This window comes from Heptranchias perlo, chromosome 21 (genome assembly GCF_035084215.1).
Source record: "Heptranchias perlo isolate sHepPer1 chromosome 21, sHepPer1.hap1, whole genome shotgun sequence".
Lineage (NCBI taxonomy): Eukaryota > Metazoa > Chordata > Chondrichthyes > Hexanchiformes > Hexanchidae > Heptranchias > Heptranchias perlo.
The window spans coordinates 7,851,286-7,875,763 of NC_090345.1; the positions used below are offsets into that span (position 1 = coordinate 7,851,286).

The window sequence follows — 24,478 nt, forward strand, 5'->3', positions numbered from 1 at the left end:
CGATCAGGATAATAACAGTGAACAGTAGTGAGAGAGAGAGAGATATCGAGAGAGTGATCTGGGCAATGACAGATAAGGGAGGGGGAGGGAGTGAGAGAGATCAGGATAATGATCGGAAAGGGAAGAGAGGAAAAAGAGAGATCAAGTTAATGATTGCAAAGGAGAAAAAGATCAGGGTAATTGAAAAAGGGGGAGTTGTGTATTAGGGTGATGACTGGAAAAGAGGAAAATCAGGATAATTGGAAAGAGGGGAGAGATCAGAACAATGGTTAGAAAGGGGAGTGAGAGATGAGGGGAATGACTGGAAAGGGGAGAGGGAGATAGAGCAAGATAGAACGATAATGGAATTTTTAACTAATCAAAACAATCAATCTCTATCAGGATGGTAGAAGGTGAACTGGACGGACCGTGGTCTCTTTTTGTCTAGCAATTCCTATGTTCCTATGACGGGAGGCTGGCTAGGAAAGCATTGGAATCCGGGGGTGAAGAAGGCATGGCTGAGAGTTTCAGCAGCAGATGGACTGAGACAAGAGATGTTAGAGATTGAAGTAGGTGGTGTTTGCGATGGAGATATGGGGTTGGAAGTTCACCTTAGGGTCAATTAGGATGCTGAGGTTACGAACAGTCTGGGTTCAATCTGCGACACTGGCTGGGATGGGGAATGGAATCAGAGATAAGGTTACAGAGTTTGTTGCTGAAGACAATGGCTTCGTTCTTCCCGGTATTTGGAAGAAATTGCGGTCTTCGTAGACTCTGTTACACAGCAGTGTGATAGCACAGAGGCAGTGGAGGGGTGAAGGAAGGTGATGGAGAGGTAGAGCTCGGTGTCATCACTGAGACAGATAGACTTTTTTTTTGTTAGGTAAGGGTATTATGGGATATGGAGCAAAGGCGGGAAAGTGGAGTTGAGTTGCTGAACATCCATGATCTCATTTAATGGCGGAGCAGGCTCGAGGGGCTGACTGGTCTACCTCTATTCCTACCTGTGGAAGCTGACCCCATGATTGCGGGTGATGTCGCCAAGAGGCAGCAAGTAGATGAGGAGGAGGATTAAGCCAAGGGATAGATCCTTAGGGAACTCCAGAGGTAATGGTGCAGAGGTGGGAAGATCCTTTAGCTACGATTGGATAGGTAAGAGTGGAAGCAAGCAAGGGCAGTCCCACAGAGCTGGACAATGGAGGAGGGAGGAGTGGTCGACCACGTCAAAGACTACAGATAGGTCGAGAAGGATGAGGGAGGATACTGCATCATGGTTACAATCACAGGGGATGCCATTTGTGACTTTGATAAGGGCTGTGGCAGGGACGGAAACCCGATTGGATAAATTCATACATGGAGTTGTGGGAAAGATGGGCATGGATTCGGGAGGCCACAACACATTCAAGGACTTTGCAGAGGAAAGGGAGGTTGGAGATGGGTTAGTAGTTTGTCAGAAGGGTGGGATTGAGTGTGGGTTTCTTGAGGGGGGGGTGGATGACTGTTTTGAAAGGAAGGAGGAAGTACCTGACGAGAGGCAGGCAGTTACAATTTCAACTAGTGTGGGGGCCAGGAAAGGAGGTTGAGTGGTCATCAGTTTAGTGAGAATGGGAGCAGGAGGTGGATCTTGTGGATAAGATAAGCTCGGAGAGGGCACGAGGGGAGACAGGAGAGAAACTAGCAGGATCAAGACTAGGGCAGGTGGAGCATGGGGTGAAGTTTGACTTGGTAGGAAAGGGGAAGAGGAGCAGCTGAACAGATAGTTTCAATCTCAGTGACAAAGAAGTCCATGGGCTTCTCTCTTGTAGGTGAGGGTGGAGGCACAGGGGAAAAATGGGTTTAAGGAGATTGTTGGTAGTGGAGAAAAGAAGCCAGGGGTTATCTTTGCTCTCCAGGATGATCCTGGAATAGTGGGCAATTTTGGCACAGAGGAGAGTGAAACCTGATAGTACTTGATGTGGTCTAGCCAGATCTGGTGATGAATGGCTAAACCAGTTGTGCATCTGATACGCTCAAGTCTACGTCCCTCGGACTTGAGGGAGAGAAGATGGCGGCTATACTAGGGGGTCGGCCGGGATGGTAGAGAATAAAGGTTTAACTGGGGACAAGGGTATCAAAGGTGGAGGTGAATTAACAGCTGCAGAAGTGGAAGATAAGAGTAGGCAGTTGTATGTGACTTGGGAAAGATAGAAAAGGATCAGGGTAATATCTGGAAGAGGGAGGGAGGGAGAGAGATAGGTCAGGGTAATATCTGGAAGAGGGAGGGAGGGAGAGAGAGAGGTCAGGGTAATATCTGGAAGAGGGAAAGGAGGGAGAGAGAGAGGTCAGGGTAATATCTGAAAGAGGGTAAGAAGGAGAGAGAGAGAGAGAGAGAGGTCAGGGTAATATCTGGAGGAGGGAGAGGGAGGGAGAGAGAGAGAGAGGTCAGTGTAATATCTGGAAGAGGGAGGGAGAGAGAGAGGTCAGGGTAATATCTGGAAGAGGGAAAGGAGGGAGAGAGAGATAGGTCAGGGTAATATCTGGAAGAGGGAAAGGAGAGAGAGAGAGAGAGAGGTCAGGGTAATATCTGGGGGAGGGAGGGAGAGAGAGAGATAGGTCAGTGTAATATCTGGAAGAGGGAGGGAGAGAGAGAGAGAGAGAGAGAGAGCGAGAGAGGGGTCAGGGTAATATCTGAAAGAGGGAAAGAAGGGGAGAGAGAGAGAGAGAGAGAGAGGGTAATATCTGGAGGAGGGAGGGAGGGAGAGATAGATAGGTCAGGGTAATATCTGGAGGGGAGAGGGAGAGAGAGAGAGAGAGAGATAGGTCAGGGTAATATCGGAAGAGAGAGAGAGAGATAGGTCAGGGTAATATCTGGAAGAGGGAAAGGAGAGAGAGAGATCAGGGTAATATCTGGAGGAGGGAGGGAGAGAGAGATTGGTCAGTGTAATATCTGGAAGAGGGAGGGAGATAGGTCAGGGTAATATCTGGAAGAGGGAGGGAGAGAGAGAGATGGGTCAGGGTAATTTCTGGAGGAGGGAGGGAGGGGGTCAGGGTAATATCTGGAAGAGGGAGGGAGATAGGTCAGGGTAATATCTGGAAGAGAGAGCAGGGGAATGACTGGAAAGTGGAGCAAGAGATGAAGATAATGATGGGGATAGACCAGGGTAATTACTGAAAAGGGGAGGGGAAAGAGAGCACTTGGCAATGTTAGGAAAAGAGGGGGGGGGAAAGAGAGAGAGAGAGAGAGAGATCTGGGTAATGACACAAAATGGGGGAGAGAGAGATCTGGGTAATCGGAAATGGGGGAAAGAGAGAGATCTGGGTAATAACAGGAAATGGGGGGAAAAGGAGAGAGGGAGATCTAGATAATGACTGGAACAGAGAAATATCAAGGAAATAACTGGAAACAGGGGCGAGATGAGGATGATGACTGGAAGGTAGAGAGAGATGAGGGTAATGACTGAAAGGGGGAAGAGAGAGTGACACATATTAGGGTAATGACTGGAAGAGAAATAGCAGGGTAATATCTTAGAAAGGAGAAAGATCAGGGCAATGAGTGGAAAGGGGGTACAGAGAGAGACAGATGAAGATAATGACTAAGAAGGAGAGATGACAAAGGGAGAAAGTGAAAGAAAATTTATAGTGAGGGCTATGTGGCAGAGGTCAGTCTGTGTTGGAAGGGAAAACGAAAGTGAGAGCATTCAGGATCATGACTGGAAGGAGAAAGTGAGACAGGATTCCTGGTCTCAGCTAAGAAGAGAACAAAACAGATTGCAGGTTGTGTTAGGTATGAGAGGTTTTTTTTTTCTGTCCTACTCCTGACCTTGTGTCCCCATATCCAGGTCTGTGCAGTGCAGGTGTACTGAGGCAAATGCTAACATGCATTGCACCTCTCCAGTCCAGTCTGTGCTGTACTCTCTCAACCCCTTTCTAATCCAATTCCTAACAATCACAAACCCTTAACTGATCTTTGGGACTACATCTAAATGAGGAGGAGGGGGAATTTAATCCATCTGTAAATGGATACAAAAATCTGAATTGATCCACCTATGTATTTTTGGAATAAAGAAACTAATTTATGATTTATTAGTGTATGCTCCACTATTCTAATTTTAATCTGCTTCCATCTCAGAAGTGAATCATTGAAGGGGGATTTTTGGAGACAGCTCCTTATTGGAGAGGAGGTGTTCTTAAATAGATTGGTTTGTAACTAATGTAATCTGCAATGGTTTATTCAAATATAACTTGGAATCCATTGTTTAGGATACTTTAAATCACACTGGAACCTCTAATAGGATGGGGTTTAATATAGATGTATGATGTTTATATAGATAGCTTGCAACTGCAAAGGAGTATTTGGAGGTTGGAACGGATTTGTATCTTTAACAAAAAAAAGTTATTGTAACTTTAAAAAAATTTAAAAATTCAGTAGTGATTAAAACTAAATATTTTAATTAAAGAGATGTGTGGGTTTTGACATCTCCACCAATTAAATAACAAATGAACAACCTTAATCCAAAATTTGATAAATATAAACCATATGGATTGGGTTGTAAATATATTCTTTTTGGTGTTTTTAAAATAGTGGATGTAGTGAAATGAAGCAGCATTGCAAAATTAATAACTCCACTTGGTAAATCTGAAATAACATACATCTTTTTAATTTTCTACATTCCGTTATTATACTTACCCCATAAATAATTAGAATGTTGGGTGCACAATTTTTGGTTCAAATTCCTCTCAATTAATTTTGTTTTACAAACAATAGTTGGACTGAGTGTTGGTACAGTATTGTTTTGTATTGCAATCAATTTATCCCACGTTTGACATTGTTAAAAAGCTATCTAATAAAATGTCATTCCACTTTTTTTTTAAAAAAAGGTTCTCGATAACGTTCAAAACTTAAGAGGGAAAAGTCGCGAATTCCCTTCGATTGTAATTCAGGGTAAATAAACAGTTCACCTTTTATTCGGTAGCATCACAAAACTCGTTAAAGTTTATGCACAGTTGTAATTTTTTTTAAAAGGCAGCTGGGGAGATTGCCGCTGTTCGCTGTCTATTATAAGCGAATACGCAAAATCTTTCTATTATTTAAGTTCTAAGTTTCCTTTGCTTTATGATTTCGTTTTATATTAGTTGTGTCCTTCTAAAAAGGGGGCACTTTTTGTTTGATGACACTGAGGCACCCCGGTGCCGTCTTATAGTTTAAAGAAAAGGCAAACGCTTTCTTTTTGTTGTTGTTACCTGTTTGGATATAACTGGCGAGGTGAGCAGAATTCCTGACTCTTATTCCGCTGAACAGGAACAACCTGTTTTGTTGCGGGAGATTAGTTTTGGGTCGGGGACGTCTTTAACAGCAGGTGCTCGCAGGAGGCGTTGATTGGCTGGAGAACCATCAGGTCACGAGGTGACCCGTTTTAACTTGAAGACCTGCGGGAAACTCCGACCTTGTGGGGAGAGTGGATATTAGCGGATCAGTGATTGAACTCGTTCTGAAGAAGCGCCTCTTTTCTTTCTTTTTTTCTGTCTATCTTTGTCTTTCTTTCTCTCTTTATCTTTCTTTTTTTCTGTCTATCTTTATCTTTCTTTTTTTCTGTCTATCTTTATCTTTCTTTTTTTCTGTCTATCTTTATCTTTCTTTTTTTCTGTATCTTTATCTTTCTTTTTTTCTGTCTATCTTTATCTTTCTTTTTTTCTGTCTATCTTTGTCTTTCTTTCTCTTTATCTTTCTTTTTTTCTGTCTATCTTTGTCTTTCTTTCTCTCTTTATCTTTCTTTTTTCCTTTCTATCTTTGTCTTTCTTTCTCTCTTTATCTTTTTTCCTTTCTATCTTTGTCTTTCTTTCTCTCTTTATCTTTCTTTTTTCCTTTCTATCTTTGTCTTTTTCTCTCTTTATCTTTTTTCCTTTCTATCTTTGTCTTTCTTTCTCTCTTTATCTTTTTTTTCCCTTTCTATCTTTGTCTTTCTTTCTCTCTTTATCTTTCTTTTTTCCTTTCTATCTTTGTCTTTCTTTCTCTCTTTATCTTTTTTCTTTCTATCTTTCTTTCTATATCTATCTTTCTTTCTTTATCTTTCTATCTATCTTTATCTTTCTTTCTATCTTTTTTCTATCTATCTCTATCTTTCTCTATCTCTGCAGTTATTTGCAGTAGTTACAATAAATTGTTTAAAAATTCACTGCAGTTTACAGAGTGGAGAAACATGTGTTGCCAATCGCGAGGCAGGGATAACAAAAATAATTTTACTTTGCTTTCTAATTCATGACAGAAGTAGATTTTTTTTTGTTTGGAGGGTGTTATTGTTTAATTCATGTGACATCTGACACTCCTGTCTTCCTGTGGATCTTTCCGTAAGCTGGAGATAGTCTGTGACAGCATCAGGATTGGAGAAATAATTTAAATTGCAATGTGGAAGAGAGCTGGAACTAAGCAGTACAGGTGATGGTAAGTAAACTGTTGGCTCATATCTTTTATTTATTGATTTCTATACAGTGTGCACATTGTTACATTGAAGTAAAATTTCTGCTTGGGGGTCAGTGGCCTTGTTCTTTCTGCTTTAAGAGCTGAGGCTATTTATGGTAATGCTGTGGGGGGCGGGGAGGAAAGAGTAGGTCAAAGTTCGCTGGTCTTAGCTTTGTGGTCCTTTCTCTGCCTGGATGTTTCTGTGGATTTTGTTGGATAATGCACAATTTATAACTTTTTGTTTAGTGCTGAGTCAAAACAATGCATTCAATGATGTCCCTGTAGTGACTTCAGATGGGCTTTAGAAGGAAGCCTGATAGTGAAAATCCTAATTGCTTACAATGTACAGTCTACTCTCAATTAATATACGCTTAACTCAAATGATCTAATAATTCTACTCTTAGCACTAAATTCTCCCTTGGCTTTGTTATTTTACATTTGCTTCATTCAAAATATGGAAAAGTTTATTTTAGTGCAAAAATGACTTGAATTATTAGTAGTTTATATATTTTTTTTCCCCCCTCTGGATGTGAGGAAAAGTTATTTATTTTTCTTAACATTACCCCTTGCCCTCCCCTTCCCATCTCCCTACCCCCAATTCATTCCTTTTCCCTCATCTTGAAAGTGCTGACCCATGCTGAGGTGAACAGGAGAAGCTACATAAGGATTTGAATATACTGGGGAATTGGGCAGACAGGTGGCAGATGAAATTCAATGTAGAGAAAGGCAAAGCGCTTCACAAGGGGACAAAAAAGTCCAGGAAGGGACTTTTACTTAACTGGAAAGAAAATAATGTACATGGAAAATCTTGGGGGTCCTGATAGTTCCAATTTATTGCCAATCGCAACAATGCCAGGTGGCGGTAAGTAAAGCAAATCAGATGTTGGGATGTATTAAAAGGTCAAAGTTGAGCCAAAATAGTGAGGCAGTCCTGCCACTTCATAAATCATTGGTGCGATTGCACTTAGAATACTGTGTATAGTTCTGGTCGCTACAGTACAAAAAGCATATTGCAGCTATTGAAAGGATACAGAAGAGAACAACCAGAATGATGGAGGGATTGGATTATGAGGAGCGATTATGTAAAATGGGCATGTTCTCACTGGAAAAGAGAAGGTTGAGAGGTGATATAATTGCTGTTTTTGGGACTGTGAAGGGACTAGATAAAGGAAACCGTGACAAGCCTTGTCCAGTACAGTAGAACCAGAGGACATGGCCTGCACTTGAAGGGGGTAAATTCAAAGCTCATCTGCAGAAATAATATTTCAGTGAGCGAGTGGCCAATCTAGGGAGACGATGGAAGCAGTTAGTATTGATTCATTCAAATGCAAATTAGATAGATTTCTTTCAGAATATAACATGTTGGGATACAGTATGTGAGTAATTTGAGACATGACGTAAGTGTAGCATACTTGGGAGGAACAGGTGACTTATGTCTGGGTCTGTTGTAGTCTAGTTGATAGTGATTGCTATGATTAGTTAGCAACTCCATTATCGTTGTATCCTGCAAGTAGAAGGCAAACTAGATGGACCGTGATCTTTTTTCCTCTAGCAATTCCTATGTTCCTATGAGGTACATTTTAACAGATGCTAGCAATGTCTTGTACCTCATAAAAGTGGCCACTAAGGCTAAACAACGAGTGGTTAAATAGCATGCCAACAATAAGGGCTTCACGGCCTGTCCTCACCTGACTGCTCTCATCTGGACTTACCAGAAAGGTCATTGGATAGCGATCACGAAATGTAGTGGGTAGCGGGATTCACTTTGGGTTGCTCAATCGGAGTCAGCACAGATGTAAAGTGTCGAATGGCCTCTTTCTGTGTGTAAACATCAATGACGATATTGCTTTGTATGCTTTTCCTTACTGTGGAGTAAAGCAGCTTACGACGCGAACCAATCACAGCTTCGTCTCATGTAAACTGTTGACCGCCTTTGAGACATTTGAAGAGGTACAGGTGCGTAAGGCACAGAGAACTGGTCCAGGTCACTGTACCTGAAGAATATGGGTGTGAGGCATTTGTGGTATGCAAACTCTCAATGAAATGAGCAGCTCGGTATCTACGTTGCCAAGCCAAATTGTGATTGGTTGATGAACTGCAAGAAAAAGGGGAAAGAGTCTTATCTCTTTGTTTTGCCCATTCCACCGCCCCAAGTGACTAGATCAAGATGGCGGACTCCTGCTTGGGGTACTTGCCGCATGCCCGCATCTCACCTAAGTGGCCATTCTTCACACGAGAGCTCGGATGTTGAGTAATTTGAACACAGAGGGCATCACGTTTGAACATGATCATATCCTCACCGCCCCCCCTCACCCCAGAACCACCTCCCGATACACATACATTTCCCAGCAGGAGTAGCTGGATAGCAATTAGGATTGGTTTGTTTATTACCCCCCCCCCCCCCTCGCCGCGTCCCAGCCCAGGGTACACAAGACGGTGCAGGACTGCGTTTCCCACTAAGCTATGGGAGCGATAATGATATAACTATTGACCAGCTCACTGGTTTTTAATTTTCACTGTAGAGATTGGGGAACACAACCTCTAAAACACCAGTAAAAGATCACAAAATCCCATGTAATAAAAATGGAATGTAGCTTATTTAGTCACCATAACCAGTAGCCTTGATTATAAGAGAATTAGAGCCACTTTGTGTATTTTATGGAATGTGGCCCCAAAAATCTTGAAATCCCATGGAATTTGATATATTGTGGTAAACTAGTTGCCCTTGTCATTGAAAATTATTATTGTATTGCAAATAAATAGGAAAATCAGAAACACTATCTCTGCGCCCAATTTTGCGATTTGCCCTCCTGTCGAGCAAGACTCATCTTACAATTTTAGCGCTATATGGTATGCGGTGAAAGGGCAGAAAAATGGGATTGGAGAGGAGGAAGGGAAAGAGTTCCACAAGTTTGAGGTCCAGGGAAAAAATGAGCTAGAGCAGGAAATGAGATGATGAGTCTCGTTTTTCTTCTGCGCCCCCCCCCAAATTATTGTGTTGATCCAGATTGACATTTGTGATTTCTCCTTGTGACAAGTTCCTAATATCAGTCTTGCCTTTGCAAGAGGTGCTGGGTGCTTGCCAGATAGTCTTTTTCCTCCTTCCTTTCTCTTTCTCTTCTCCCCCTCCCCTCCCCCCCCAATCGTTTATCAAACGTTTGTATATTCGGTGGTCCTGTAGGTAACACCTCTCTGTCTGAACACTTTGATTGCCTTGACAACGGGCAGTTGGAAAGATTATCTGTAATCACCAGGTATTGTTCTCTGAATATAAATGCGAAACGTTCAAGGATTCCCACACTCGCTCACCTGACGAAGGAGGTAATCTCCGAAAGCTTGTGATTTTCAAATAAAATTGTTGGACTATAACCTGGTGTTGTAAGATTCTTGGAATTTAACAGGCGAGTTACCTTGGGTCTGCTCTCCAGCAGCCAGCTCGAGCAGCATCGACGGAATTAGGAGTACATCATTTCTGTATCTCAGTTGGAGAATAATATGTGAGCAGTAAACTCAAATTGGAGGACTTAACGGGGAGGGGGAAAAATTGTAGTAGAAGGGAAGTTGGGCTCTGAGGTGAACCGATATGGATGAATACTTGTGCAAGTTACCACTTTTATTCTTGTTTGGGAAATTCATGATAGACCCATAGAGGCTTGTAGCACAGAAAGGAGACCATTTGGCCTGCCGTGTCTGTGATGTCTTTTTGCTAAAGCAATCCAAAACTAATCCCACTGCCTCATTCCCTCCCCATTGTTTTCTATCTTCTGATCCAAATATTTATCTGCTTTTCCTTCAAGAGGTGCAATGGTCTGTGCTGAAGTATTCCATCTTCTGTGTAAAGTTCTAACTTTTTTTTCTTTCCTCCTTCTCACTCTGTTGCATTCTCTCTCTCCGTTGTCATGCCGTGTACAGTGACTATGTGCTGAGTAAACTGAGGAAATGGAAGCCTTCTACTATTTGTGTGACCACATAGGTGGTTTTGTTTCGGAGTAACCTGCTGCTCACAACTTGTTTATGGCTGGTTTCTGTCACATGGTTTTATCAAGATGTAGGGTTTGTTTTGATCAGCAAGCAGGATGTAAACTGTGCTTGTAAACCAGCCCATGCTTACTCAGCCTGTGGGTTTAGACTTTTTTTAACCCTCTTTTTTTTGAACACTTTTTCTCCTTTCCCACACCTTTCTCTTGTGTTCTGAAGGGGTTGACACCTTTTTGGGGCCTGGTTACCAACTGGCTCTTGGTGGTGTGAGATGGTGAGTCTCAGCAGACTCTTTGACGTTTGCACAGGGCATCCTGTCTGAGTCCAGGCCTGTTCATCCACTAACATGCACTTTCCAGCAGGTGTTACTGGAGCAGGAGTGGAATCCTGGCTGGTTTCTCGTTCCCCTACCCTTTGAGACACTGAGGCCAATGTAGTAGCCTTTATGCTGCCCCTGCAGGGGATTAAGGCTGGGCCCTTCCTTTCTTTAAAACTATGTAGTGCATCTACTCAGTGACAAGGAATCTTGAAGAAGATCATGGCTTTTTTCTAAATGTCAAATTTTTGTCTGATTAGCACCTTGGGATGTTTATACTATGTTAAAGGCGCTATAAAAAAGCAAATTGTTGTAGTGAGACCAAACCAATTGGATTAAATAGAAATCAGCATTAAGTTTTGGATTGTTCTTTTCCATAGAACAGCTTCTTCCTGGTGTTATTTCAACGCTCAGTCTTTGGTGCAAATTAATTCAAGAAGGAAGGCTCTTGGAGGACTGTAAAACTATTCTGTCTCTGTGCAGTTTTGGCCAGCCTTTCTCTGTTTCAACTGACTTGAGGTTTTTTTTTTGCAGTCTTGAAGTTCACCCAAGTTTTCTGGTGAATGACAAGATATTCAAACAAGGAGTATATTGACATTAGAGCTTTAAAAGGCTGGAAATCTGCAGCACAAACAAAAAATGCTGGAAATGCATAGCATCTGAAAGGACAAAAGACAGGTTAACATTTTGGGTAGAAAGGCCTTGGAGAAGGGTCTCCATCCAACTTGTTAACCTGCCTTTTCTCTCTTCAGAGGCTGACTGACCTGCTGAGCATTACCATTTTCTGTTTTTAGTGCATAGGCAATTGACAACTGCATCTTCAAACCAGTCAACAGCCCACTGTGTGCCCATGCCCAAGTCCATGTAAATAAAGGTAAGTCTATTACCAGACTGTGCCAAAGTTAAATGGGTGGTTAAGAGACCAGTATGGCTGGTGGTAGCCAAGATGGTGGATTTTTCATCTCAGTCGAGTATTGGTTATCTGTGAATAACCAGCTCTAGCTAAAGTGAGACACTTTCCTCTATTTGTAGGCTCCTTTATTGGCACAGCCAGTTCTGGAGATAGTGGGAGAGACAGTGAGCTGTCAGTCACTGAAGAAGAGCGAGGGGTCATTTTGTCACTTGGGTTTCAAAACCACTTAATGGTGAATTTGTACAACTCTGTCCACTGAGCCGTAGGGGAAAAAAAAACATTCCAGTGGTACAGTTGTAGATTTTTGTCCCACCAAATGTGGGTTGTATTTGGAGGTCTCTTTTTGAGCTGTGTAACATGAGGGTGGGTTACTAGTCTATCACTGGTGTTAATAGTGGGTTCAATTGAAATGAATTAAGAATTTCACACAAATGTATTGGCACAACATCGAAGCACATTGACTTAAATACAGGCTGTCCTATGGCATATTGTATCAATATTTCAAATCAGTTTGGTGGTGACCGAGAGATTTGGTGGGGGAATCGTCAACTCTGCATCTACTTGTCGTAAAACCAGAAGCAGCAAGTGGAGACTTTACTTGAAGGATACAGGACTTCAATCATCCTTGACCATCCCAGAGATTATTATTTGGCCAATTGAGGCGCTTCTTTCAATGGTTCAAGTGCAAATATGATTAGGGGCGCTCCTCCATTTTAGTTAATCTCTTGAGGAAGACAAGAAAGCTCTGCTAGAACTTCGAAGGTGGGAGTGTGAGGGGGAAGGTAAATCTGAAATTATCTACTTGATCCCAAAGGCGCTTGTGCAAGAAACTTCCAGATATTAATTCTGGTCTCCATATTTAATCACCTACGCCTGTACTTACCTCTAAATCTTTAATCCATAATCTGATATTCAGATCCTTTTAGGAAGAATAGAGTTGGCCTCTCCTGGTAATTTGTTCCACATATCTACGGCTTTGTAGCAGAGAAAAAAAATCTTTGTCTTGCTTAAGGCTTGCCAATTTCATACTTATGTTCTCCTTTAAATAATGTGTTTGCCTCTCAGCGTTTTGAAGCCCTCCATCATCTCTACAGTGCGAACGAGAAAGACATTTATCTAGCGCATTAGCATGTCTGAGTGCTGTGGATACAATGAATTACTTTGACATACAGTCACTGTGTTATGTAGGTGAACGCAGCAGTCATCTTGTTCACAACCAAACACTCTAGTGAGACCTTGCTGAGTGAGGAATGTTGTCCGGGACACTGGGAGAACTCCTTGCTCCTCTTTGAAGAGTGCCAAGGGATCTTTAACATCCACCTAAACCACCGGAACAGGCTTGGTTTAACATCTCTTCTAAAGATGACTACGCTGACGTTGCAGCACTCCCTCAGTACTGTACCGTACATGTCAGCCTGGGTTATGCGTCCCCTCTTTTTTGCATTACCGGACTGGGGGACCTACGGTGTTTTGCCAGAATTTTCTGTTCTAACTTCTATCCTGATTAGCAGGCTTTCTGCGTTTTCAATTTCTCACCTTTTTTCCTTGGATATACCTCTTGCTGCCTTTGCTTTTCAAATGTTCTTTAATGCTTCTCTCTATTGTCTGTCTCACACGATCCTTTACATCATCTCCTGCTTTTCTTTTAAGCAGGTTATTCAACTGGTACTTCCCCTCTCTGCTTGGAGTTTTTTTTTTCTTCTGGCCCTTCCCCTTTTTTAAAATATATAAATGCTTGTCCATCTATCAGTTCTGCAGAAGGGCCCAACCCAAAGTGTTGACTTGTCTTGTTGTCTTCATCGATCTTCCCTGATCTGTATGTTTTTCTGGTATTTTCTGTTCATGTGCCTAATTCTTGGAGTGGGACTTGAACCTACAACCTCTTGGTGAGCCCGCAATCCTTTCAGTGTAACTTCATAACTTGTCATTTTAAGTGCTAGAATCATCCTTTTGGGAATTCGAGTGTATTCCATCATTTCTGAAACTCCTTAACTTGTCAATGGCCTCTCTGAAGGTAGGGTGACAAATTCCAACTAAACTTATGGACCTCTTTGCTCTTTAGAAGAGAACTAGCCAGGTTTTGTAAAACACTTGTCAGTATTTTTCCCAGATGTGATGTTGTACTAACTGGTTTCTATTTTCTTTGCTCGTGTTGGACTCTCTGATTGGGTTACAACAGCTGGTCTTTGGGTAATTCCCATATAATTAGAGTTCTTGAAAATATTAAGGAGTGCCATCCATTTTCTTAGTAATTTCCCTTGGGATTCTGGGGTCATTCCTATCTGGTCCAGAAACTTTAATGATTTGAACAACAACTTAGAGCTTCTTGCATTAAAGATTATCAAGTGTTTTTCGAGGGGGAGAGATGGATGTCCAGCAGAAAGTGAAAGAATTTGATGGGAGGGGCGGGTAAGACGGAAGGTGTAGGCTTTTGGAGACTTTTAAAGAGGTTATGAGGCAGAAAGATTTAGGAAGAGAATTCCAGTGGACAGAAGCATAATGGCTGAAAGATTGGAAAGATAGAGTGGCATATGCAGTAATCTGGAGTGAGGGGAAGAGAGAATGTAGTCTGGAATGTATGGTTAGAGAAGATCCTTTTAAGTAGGGTAGGTGAGGTTGCAGAGGGATTTGAAGACATGTCTCTTGAAATTAAAAATGTTTAATTGACACATTGAGCCAGTGGAGCTGGGTGAGAACAACTCTAGTTTGTCCTTGTGCTCAAGAGCATATGGGATGTAGAGTTTTGGATTAACTGGAGTTTATGAAGGGTGATGGGGAAGCAGAACATTGGAGAAATCTGACTTTTTGAAGTGAATCAGGCTCAGATGAGGGTTTCTGCCACAATAGGGTTGAGATGGAGGCTTGAGTGGGCAATAAAAACTCATTGCAAGGTCGAACAGAACACCCATCTTGTGGGTTTGGCCTGAGTTTGATGGAGTTGGAGCCAGAGGCATGCAGGTACTGGTGAGAACCAAACAGGACAGATGTTGAGATGTAAGAAATTTTGACTTATCTAGGACTTGATGTCCAACAGGTAATGCGACATACAGCAACAGTCTTGGGAGTCGGTGGTGGTGGCTGAGAGATATGTGATCGCCATGCTCGCAAATGCACTCACCGAGGGATAGAAAGTAGGTGATGGGTAAGAAGGCATCAGGATGGAGCCCTGGGACATGACCGATGACAATGTGAGCATATGAGGGGAGAAAAAAACATTTGAGAAGATGTAGTGACTGTTGTGTGACAGGTAGGAGTGGGATTATGAGGGTATTATCATGGAGAAAAACAGTTCAGAACAATGGAGCAGATGAGAGTGAAAGTTGGCAGTGTGTCCGCTGGGGAGGGGAATAGATCGCCACAGTTGCTGCTTCTCTAATATATGTGGATTTACCCATATTCTTCACCTGTGATTAAAACATATGTAATTTTTAACAATTTAACACTATATATTGGAAAAAACCAACTGTGTTCACCTCCACTGTTGCTGTTGTTTGTGTAACTTTCTATTGCCTGCTTAGATTTTCAAATGATTTTCCAGTTATCCTATATAAGAGGGTTATGGCATCCCAGCTGTCTTTGATGGCCTGTTTCTGTGCTGTAACATTCTATTTGTCCTGTCAAATCCCTTTTGAATTGATGAACTAGGCTCCAACAACAGATCTGGGGCAGATTTTATCCATGTTCAGCTGCATCTTCTGAAAACCCAACTCTTCGACCAAACTTTTGTTCACTTCTCGTAACCTTCCAACAAGGAAAGAAAGAAAGAACTCTCATTTATATAGTGCCTTTCATGACCTCAGGATGTCCCACAGCGTTTCAGAGCCAATGAAGTATTTTTGAAATGTAGTCATTGTTGTGGGGAAATCCAGCAGCCAATTTGCACGCAGCAAGTTCCCACAAATAGCAATGAGATAAATGACTAGATAATTAGTTTTAAGTGGTGTTAGTTGAGGGATGAATATTGGCCAGTGCACTGGGAGAACTCCCCTGCTCTTCTTTGAATAGTGCCATGAGATCTTTTATGTCCACCTGAGAGTAGATGGGGCCTCGGTTTAACGTCTCGTCTGAAAGGCAGCACTCCCTCAATACTGACAGTGTATGGAGTTATCTCAGTTAAATTTGGGGTCGTGTCCCATGCTAGACTGACTTGAGCTTGAACCCACACCTTTTGACTTGGGCAAGACTACTGAGCCAAGGCTGATACAAAGGATTGATGCCTGCTCCTTTTCTCCTTTGTAAGTGCCTGGGACATTTTTATATGTTAAAGATGCTATGTGCTATGTTGGGTTTTTTTTTTCTCTTCTAACCTCTCCTTTAATGGACAAGGATACAAATCCTCCTGATAGTGAAACTCTTCCTTACAAATGGGGATGGTAAGAGTGACCCTGTATCCCCCACTGGTAGATATTCTTTGTCTCGAAATATTAAGTGATGGCAAGTTTTTAATTGCGTGATGATGGTGGAGCCCTCTGGTTTTAACTGGACCAAATGGAAAATAAATATCTCTGGCCACAAACCCATGTCTCAAGTGTGTTCTCTCTGTACAACGAAATTGCCAGAACATTGCAATAGATGAAGTGGAACAGCGTCCAAGCCTATGTACCCTATTCATTCTCTCGACCCTGCGCGATCACATTCAGTTCGGGTCAGCATGACCCAAAGCTGAACAGGATCCCACAGGATTTATGCTTGGGGCTGGCTCCCGGTCAACTTGTGCAGCAGTGAATGATGTGACTGCTTCGTGCATTGGCAATGAGATCTCTGGTTAAATCTGAGTGATGTTCCTTGTTGGACTGCTCTCTACGCAGCCGATGCGACTCTCCAGCTGCGTCAAGATGGAAGAGGTAGGAATTTTAATTTTAGCGCGCAGGGAAATCCTCCCTGGCATTCTGTGCCGGTATTGCCATTCCCAACACCAGTGGTAGTACTGATATGAGATGGCTTTGCTGCGTCCATTGGCACCCATAACTTTCCCAGTGGCGGTAGGCGACCAGGTGACACTGGTACCAGAATGGCTGACTTTTTTTGCCTACGTAGCACCCCCTAGAGCTCAGCCTGTCCTGTACCAGCCAGCGTTAGAGGTTTTTGCATTATTGGCCTGAACAAATTAACCCTCCCGGAGTCATCTGTGAAGGCTCAAGGTCGGAAAGTGAAAGGTGTGGCACGTGTATGGTTGTTCTTCTGTTGTGACCGGTCCCTGAGATCAAGCTTACCACACAAACGACCCTGTGTCCTCATCGAGTGACAAAACGCCGACACAGTACAACAGGCCTGCCAAGTCTCGAGCCTTTCTGGTTTGAAAAGTTTTGCCTTTTTAATGAGTTTTTCATCCGTCTCCCTCATCTTGATCATATATTTCACTCTTAATAATAAACCCCTCCCCCCATTTAAAACAAAAAAAATCTGCTCTCAAGATGAGGGTGGCACTACCAAGGCTGTGTTTATTGCCCATCCCTAGTTGCTCCAAATACAACTTGAGTGGGTTGTTGGGCCACTCCAGAGGGCATTGAGTCAAACTGTAGAGTGTGGACTAGTTGCATGTAGGGTGTAGCAGGCCAGGGTGGCAGGTTCCCTTCCCTGAAGAACATGAGTGAGCCACTTTGTGGTTTTTACATCAATTCAGCAGCTTTCCCTGTTCGTTTTTTTTGTTCTAGCCCACAAATTGCCAAATTTATTGAATTCAGTCTCACAACTTGCTGTGGTAGGACTTGAACTCATGACCTCTGGGTATGCTGGCCCAGTACCATAACTGCTAGACGACTATACCCACGGTACCTCTGAATACAACTGCCAATTATCATCACATCGCACCTGCTCTGTCACTTCCTGTAAAGGAAAATCCCGTCCAATTGACATCATTCTTGGTCATTGAATTACATCAATACTTGAGCTGCTGCAGGGAGTATTCCGGTGCGTACCCCTCGTGTCCTTTTATGTATTATTTATGAATTTAAAAAATATATACTTTTTAAAAAAAAAAATAGCCCCACATGCACTTCTGCATCAATGCAAGAGAAAATGTGACACTCCAGTATCCTCTAACATTGCACCAACGGAGCATCTGGTATCCTCGTACCATGGCTGACATCTTTGTTCCACTTGTGAAGCTCAGAGCCCAGGATCTGACATGCTCCCTGGAGCCTGTTAGTGGTTTTCAGTGAGTTGGGGATTGGAGGCGTGCAAAGGAACTGGCTTCGATGACGTCTTGTTTCTAAACAGGACTCACGGGACTTGCCATGTTTAGAACTAATGGGCAAGAGTTATCAGGGGAAGTTAGACACACTGGAATTTTGCTTCTCTCTTGAAAGTGAAGACTGAGGGGTGATTTGTTGGAAGTATTTTAGATTGAGGGATTGGGAGAATGTCTTCCAATTGAGTTTTTTTTTTTGCTGTGTATGAAATTCAGGCACAAGGGGTAATCATTTCAAGCTGAGGATAACAAACAGAAGCTTGGAAATTAAGGCAATTTATTTTTCAGTAAATGAATGATCGTATGGAACAGGCCACCAGCAAGGGTGGTGGAACAAGGAATTAGACTGGGTCCAAAAAGGGACTGGATAAGTTCTCGTCAGCAAATAGGATTCAGGGTTCTTGGATTTCAAAATTACATAGAATTTACACCACAGAAACAGGCCACTCGACCCAACTGTTCTATGCCGTTGTTTATGCTCCACACGAGCCTCCTCCCACCTTACTTCATCTCACCTTATCAGCCTAACCTTTGATTCATTTCTCCCTCATTTACTTATCTAGCTTCCCCTTAAATGCATCTATGTTATATGCCTCAACTACTCCTTGTGGTAGCAAGTTCTACGTTCTCACCACTCTCTGGGTAAAGCAGTTTCTCCTGAATTCGCTATTGGATTTATTAGTGACTATCTTATATTTATGACCCCTAGTTTTGGATTCCCCCACAAGCGGAAACATTTTCTCTGTCTACCCTATCGAACCTGGTCATAATTTTAAAGACCTCTATTAGGTCACCCCTCTGCCTTCTCTTTTGCAAAGAAAGGAGCCCCAGCCTGTTCAGCCGAAATGCGACAAGTTAATCTTGTGGGACACTGGGTGGGTGGAGTAGGTGGACAAGAAGTTTACTGTCTGGAACATATGAAAATAATGGATAGGAAAAGACCAGCTGGTCCTTTCACCCTGTCCCATACGGTCATGTTGCAACAGAGCATCATGACCCCCTCCCTCCCCCCACCCCCCAATGCCCCCACCCACCAGTATCCATGTCATCTCTAGGGGGGAAAAGCAAAAAAAAAACCCTGGCCAATTTTGGAAATTCATCTCCGACCCACAAAGGCAATCAAAAGTGAGTTCCAGGAGGCACGTAACTCAACATCCCACCTACCTTTTGTACACAGTGTGACATCAGCCTCTGTCAGGAACTCATCCCTTTTGAAACCTTACATTCAGTCTGCACTCCAGTTCTTGCTAAGCTCTGCTGTGAAGCATGAGAGTGTGTAATAATATAGCGTACACCCACTCTTGTTATTTTAGGGCATTAGGACCATGGGGCTAGACTCCCAATATGTCATCACAAGTGTCCCATATTAAATAAAAGAAGCAAGTGGGTTACATAACCTAATGTTTCAGATCAAGAGCAGACCTTCAAGGAGGAGAGACTGAGGTCTGTGATAATTGCGCTTTTGCCTTTGTGAACCTAACAATAAAAGTGAGCAGGAGCACTAAACTGCCCTTCGTTGATTAGGTTGAATTGGTGTTGAGATATAAGTGCTAGCCATTCTGACACCAGGGGCACTTGATCACTTGCCGTTTATTCGAGGATCAGGCCTTTACTTGAAGATAAGGTCTTCGTAGGACTTCAGCTGTTCCTCAATGCAAAAAGGCATAGCGAGAATAAACTAGAGTACTGCTGTCAGGTTAATGTGCGTGTGAGTAATATATGTTAACGTATGGTGCCTAGCTGGCAGTATGCTACAGAGGGAATGTGTCATGGACAGCTGCGTGATGATAGGTACCTGCCTGAGGAGGGTTATCACAGGACACTGGTTTTTGAGTGAACCAAATAGAAATGTTTAGATTAGAAACTGGGGACTTTTTTAAAAAAAAAGCTCTTGTATTTCTCACTTAAGTCTGTCTTATGATGTGGAACTTCTAATACAACAGCTTGCATTTATACAGCACCTTTAACGTAGTGAAACGTCCCAAGGCACTTCATGGGAGCGTTATCAAGCAAAATTTGACACCGAGCCACGTAAGGAGATATTAGGACAGCTTGGTCAAAGAGGTAGGTTTTAAGGAGTCTCTTAAAGGAGGAGAGAGAGGCGGAGAAGTTTAAGGAGGGAATTCCAGAGCTTAGGGTCGAGGCAGCTGATGGCATGGCCGCCAATGGTGGAGCGATGAAAATCAGGAATGCGCAAAAGGCCAGAATTGGAGGAGCGCAGAGATCTCTGAGGGTTGTAGGACTGGAGGAGGTTAGAGATAGGGAGGGGCAAAGCCATGGAGGGATTTGAAAACGAGGGAGTTTTAAATTCAAGGCATTCTTAAAATTAAGCTTGGCCATTTAGGAGGGAAATCAGGAAGCACCTTTTCACACAAAATCTGGAACTTTTTTTTCTTTCCCCCCCCCCCAAAAGCTGTTGGGCTGGGGGTCAATTGAAAAATTCTAAATTAAGATCGCTAGACTTTTCTGTTAGATAAAGGTATCCAGGGATATGGAACTATGGCAGGTAAATGGAGTTGAGGTGCCGTTCAGCCATGATCTAATTGAATGGCAGAGCAGACTCGAGGGGCTGAATGGCCTACTCCTGCTCCTAATTATTCAGCAGAATTTTTAATGGCAGTCAGGCTTTAGTTTGGTGTGAACCAGATAACATGCAGTTGAGCATTTTTAACTGATGTTTCACACTGGGTTCTTCCAACAGGATTGGGAATTGATACCCCGATTCATAGTCCCTGGTAGGATTTACCATCATTGAGCAGGAGTGGGGCTGCCAGTTTTTTGTTTTCGCCCCAGCCCCCGGCCAGAATATCTAAAATGGGGGGAGGGGAAACTCTGATCTTATCTACACACGTCGGGAATGTTAGGTCACGCTTAAAAATGCATTCTGCCAGACTAAGTGCTGGAAAGGAAAAGGGCGGCTTTATCGTTTTATGATGTCAGTTGGACATTGTTGCTGAAGAAAGTCCATTTTTATTCTTGCTATTTGTCAGCACACGCAATGTAGTAAATGTTACAATATGCACCTCCTCTCCATTTTGAATAACAAATTGTAGTAACTCCGTATGCCGTCACCTCTCGACTTCGGATCTGTTAACCTAAAGCATTGGATCAAATGCTTTTGAGGGCTACGGTGCAGCATTAAGGCTTCAGATAGTTCAGGTCACTAGTGAAGGCAGCAGAATCATAGGGAATGTGTTCCAGATGAATGGAGCTAGGTGGCAGGATTCTTTATAGTTAGTGCCTTTTTATACCTCAATAAGATCCCATTCAAGGCCCCTGTTTTTCTTCCCCACCCCCCTTATTTCCTTCCTATGTCTTTTCCCCACCTCCCCCATTTTCTTTCTCTCTCTCTCTCTCTCTCTCTCTCTCTCTCTCTCTCCTTTTCTTCCCTCCCCCCCCCCCCCCCCATTTCTTTCCTTCCTATTTCTCTTCCTCACCTCCCCATTTCCTTCCTATTTCTCTTCCTCACCTCCCCATTTCCTTCCTATTTCTCTTCCTCACCTCCCCATTTCCTTCCTATTTCTCTTCCTCACCTCCCCATTTCCTTCCTATTTCTCTTCCTCACCTTCCTATTTCTCTTCCCCCCCCCCCCCCTCTCCCCACCCCCTTCCTATTTCTCTTTTCTCCCCTCCCCTCCCTATTTCTCTTGCCTCAGCCAATCTGTTCATATTCAGTGTACAACTAATTGTATTTGCATAACGCCCATAAATGCAGAAAAACATCCCAAGGCATTTAGAGACCTAATCAAAAGAAAAATGTGCAATGTTGAGGTAAGGAATAGAGACATTGGGAGGAGTGACCAAATGCTTGGTCAAAGAGGTAGATTTTAAGGAGACTCTTAAAGGAGGATTCGGGAGGGAATTCCAGAGCCTAGAAGGCTAAAGGCATAGCTGCCAATGGGGGTGGGGGTGTGGGATGCCCAAGGCCAGAGTCGGGGGAACGGAGAGTTTGTTGGTTGGGGAGGGGGATGATCGCGTCGACATAGGGCTGGCAGAGGCTACAGAGATGGGGAGTGATGAGACCATGAAGGGTTTTAAACACGAGGATGAGAATTTAAAACTTGAAAATGCAAAGCCTAGGATCACACACGAAGAGTGGTTACTGGGGAGGTGCCTGCGGAATTGTTCCCCCTTGCAATCGTCAGTGTCTTCTGAAGATGTGGAGGAATTTTATTTTTTCTAAAAGTAGAAGAACGTTGTGTAAATCCAACACTGAAATGCATAACACTCTGCTCTGTTTAGTATTGATGAAACTGTTGAGTGTACGTCATGAAATTTGATGTGAAGTTTCTGTTTGTTTGATGCCAGGAGATGCAATGCTTTGTAATCAATAATATTTTTTAAAAATACACTGCTATATTGCACCAACAGTTTTGGCACAGATCGGAAAGCTTATTCACCCCAAAGTCCAGGTATAAAAAAGGCCCTGATTCACTCAGCGCTGGATACCTGGCAGATCTGCTGCTGTTATGTAGGTCACATTCATTAAACTCACGTGTCCACATAGCAGGGAGAGCTGCCAGCTCTCCAGGGCTGTTTTTTTTGTTGTTGCTGCATTAACTCTAACGCTGAGTCAGGAAGTGCAGTCAAATTGCACCTACCGCTTTTTTTTTGTTTCGATTCCAGTTGTGTTGCCCTTCACGCAGGGTGTGCTTGGTGTATTGACCACACTTCCGAGCTCAGCATGGAAGCCTAAGAGTTCCTGCATCGGAGCCATTGTGTTAGAATGAGATCAATACGAAACAGGATTCAGCTGTCGATGTGTAAGTGGACTGTGCCCTTTTTACCCCCCCCCCCCAATCTTTTCTCAATCTGCCGCCCGTATCCTAACCTTGCACCAAGTCCCATTCACCCATCACCCCTGTGCTCGCTGACCTACATTGGCTCCCTGTCCGGCAACGCCTCAATTTTAAAATTCTCGTCCTTGTTTTTAAATCCCTCCTTGGCCTCTCCTCTCCGATCTCTGTAACCTCCACAGCCCTACAACCCTCCAAGATCTCTGCGCTCCTCCAATTCTGGCCTCTTGCACATCACCGATTTTAATCGCTCCACCATTGGTGACCATGCCTTCAGCTGCCTAGACCCTAAGCTCTGGAATTCCCTCGCTAAACCTCTCTGCCTCTCTAACTATCTCTCCTCCTTTTTAAGACACTCGTTGAAGCAGAAACAGGCCATTTACCCCAACTGGTCTATGCTGGTGTTTATACTCCATATGAGCCTCCTTCCTCTCTGATTACCTCTTCCTACCATTCCCCCTCGTATCCCTCTATTACCTTCTCCCTCATGTATGCATTAAGCCTCCGCTGTTTGACTGCGTTCTCTCCTCACTTAATCCCACACCCCTGCTCTTTCCCCATCGCCATACAAATTTTCCCCTTTTCAAGTATATATCCAGTTCTCTCTTGAAAATTGCTATTGAGTCTGCGTCTTCCACCTTTTCAGACAGTGCATTCCAACTTGCTGCATAAAAAACAATTCTCCTCATCTCCCCTCTGGTTCTTTTGCCAATTATTTTAAATCTGTGTCCTCTGGTTACTGACTCTCCTGCCAGTGGAAACTGTTTCTCCTTATTGAAAACCTTTCATAATTTGAAACGCCTCTATTATATCTTCCCTTAACCTCTTAGAGCAGAGAAGGTTATAACTCAGGGTACTATATAATTTTAAATTGTTGTACATTGCAGTGGGTCTGCAAGACTGGGACTGAAACACCTTCTTGAGATAAAGCAGAGGGGGCTTTACTCTCTCTACTGTACCTGACACAGGACACCAGGAATAGGACAAATTCCATTTCCTAGCACAAACCTTGATTAGCACAAACTTTCTTTTCTTTTTAAAAAAAGAGTAATCAATAAATAGCAGCAATAAAATGATGCAGCAGATTACAATAGTTTACAGAACACCTGTTCCTCCTCAAATTTATACAATAACTAACAGGCACAGGTTTTTCGCTATTTCCCCTAATAAACATTGGACTTACAATAGCTTCCCTTAACTACTACAACTACAATTTGCATTTATACAATGCCTTTAATGTAGTAGAACGACCCAAGGCGCTTCATAGGAGCATAATCGGACAAAATTTGACCGAGCCACATCGTGAGATATTAGGACAGGCAATCAAAAGCTTGGTCAAAGAGGTAGGTTTTAAGGAGCGTCTTAAAAGAGGAGAGAGGGGCGCAGAGGTTTAGAGAGGGAATGCCAGAACTTAGCGCCTAGGCAGCTTAACAATGGCTTTATGTGTGGTTATTGGTTTTTGCCCCGTCCCTTCCCCACAGAGTCTCGTAGCCTTTCTCTTGATGGCCTTAAGAAGAACTGGTGAACTTGGGAGTCTGCTCCCCAAGATGACCACCCAGGTACTTCTGAAGTTCAACCAGGAATAAAGGAAATTCAAAATTTACCTTCAAAGATCAAATAACTCTGCCAATCACACAGCAACTTAAGACACAGGAAAGTGTGTTGCTCCAGGGACTGCTCCCTAAATGTCAGAAGTGCTGATCTAATGGGTGTTGGGGATGGATCCATTTGCCACTTGGTCAGGTAGATCAAATGTAACTGTCTGAACAAAGCGAGCAGGTGGACAATCTTACCATTAAAACATTAACTTGTTAACATCTTCCCGACTCTTCTAATAGTTGCACTCTTTTTGAATCTTTCTGTCTGACATG

At 43.0% G+C, this 24,478-nt stretch overlaps 1 protein-coding gene across 2 annotated transcripts in view; it reads left to right on the forward strand.

Annotated features, from left to right (window-relative positions):
* LOC137339946 (CREB3 regulatory factor-like) overlaps positions 1-24,478 on the forward strand; it is a 175,860-nt gene that overhangs the window by 83,646 nt on the left and 67,736 nt on the right. For both annotated transcript variants that reach the window (XR_010966642.1, XM_068002045.1), the window contains exon 2: positions 6,309-6,397. The gene's annotated coding sequence lies outside the window, so the exon portion shown is untranslated. The remainder of the gene's footprint in view (positions 1-6,308; positions 6,398-24,478) is intronic.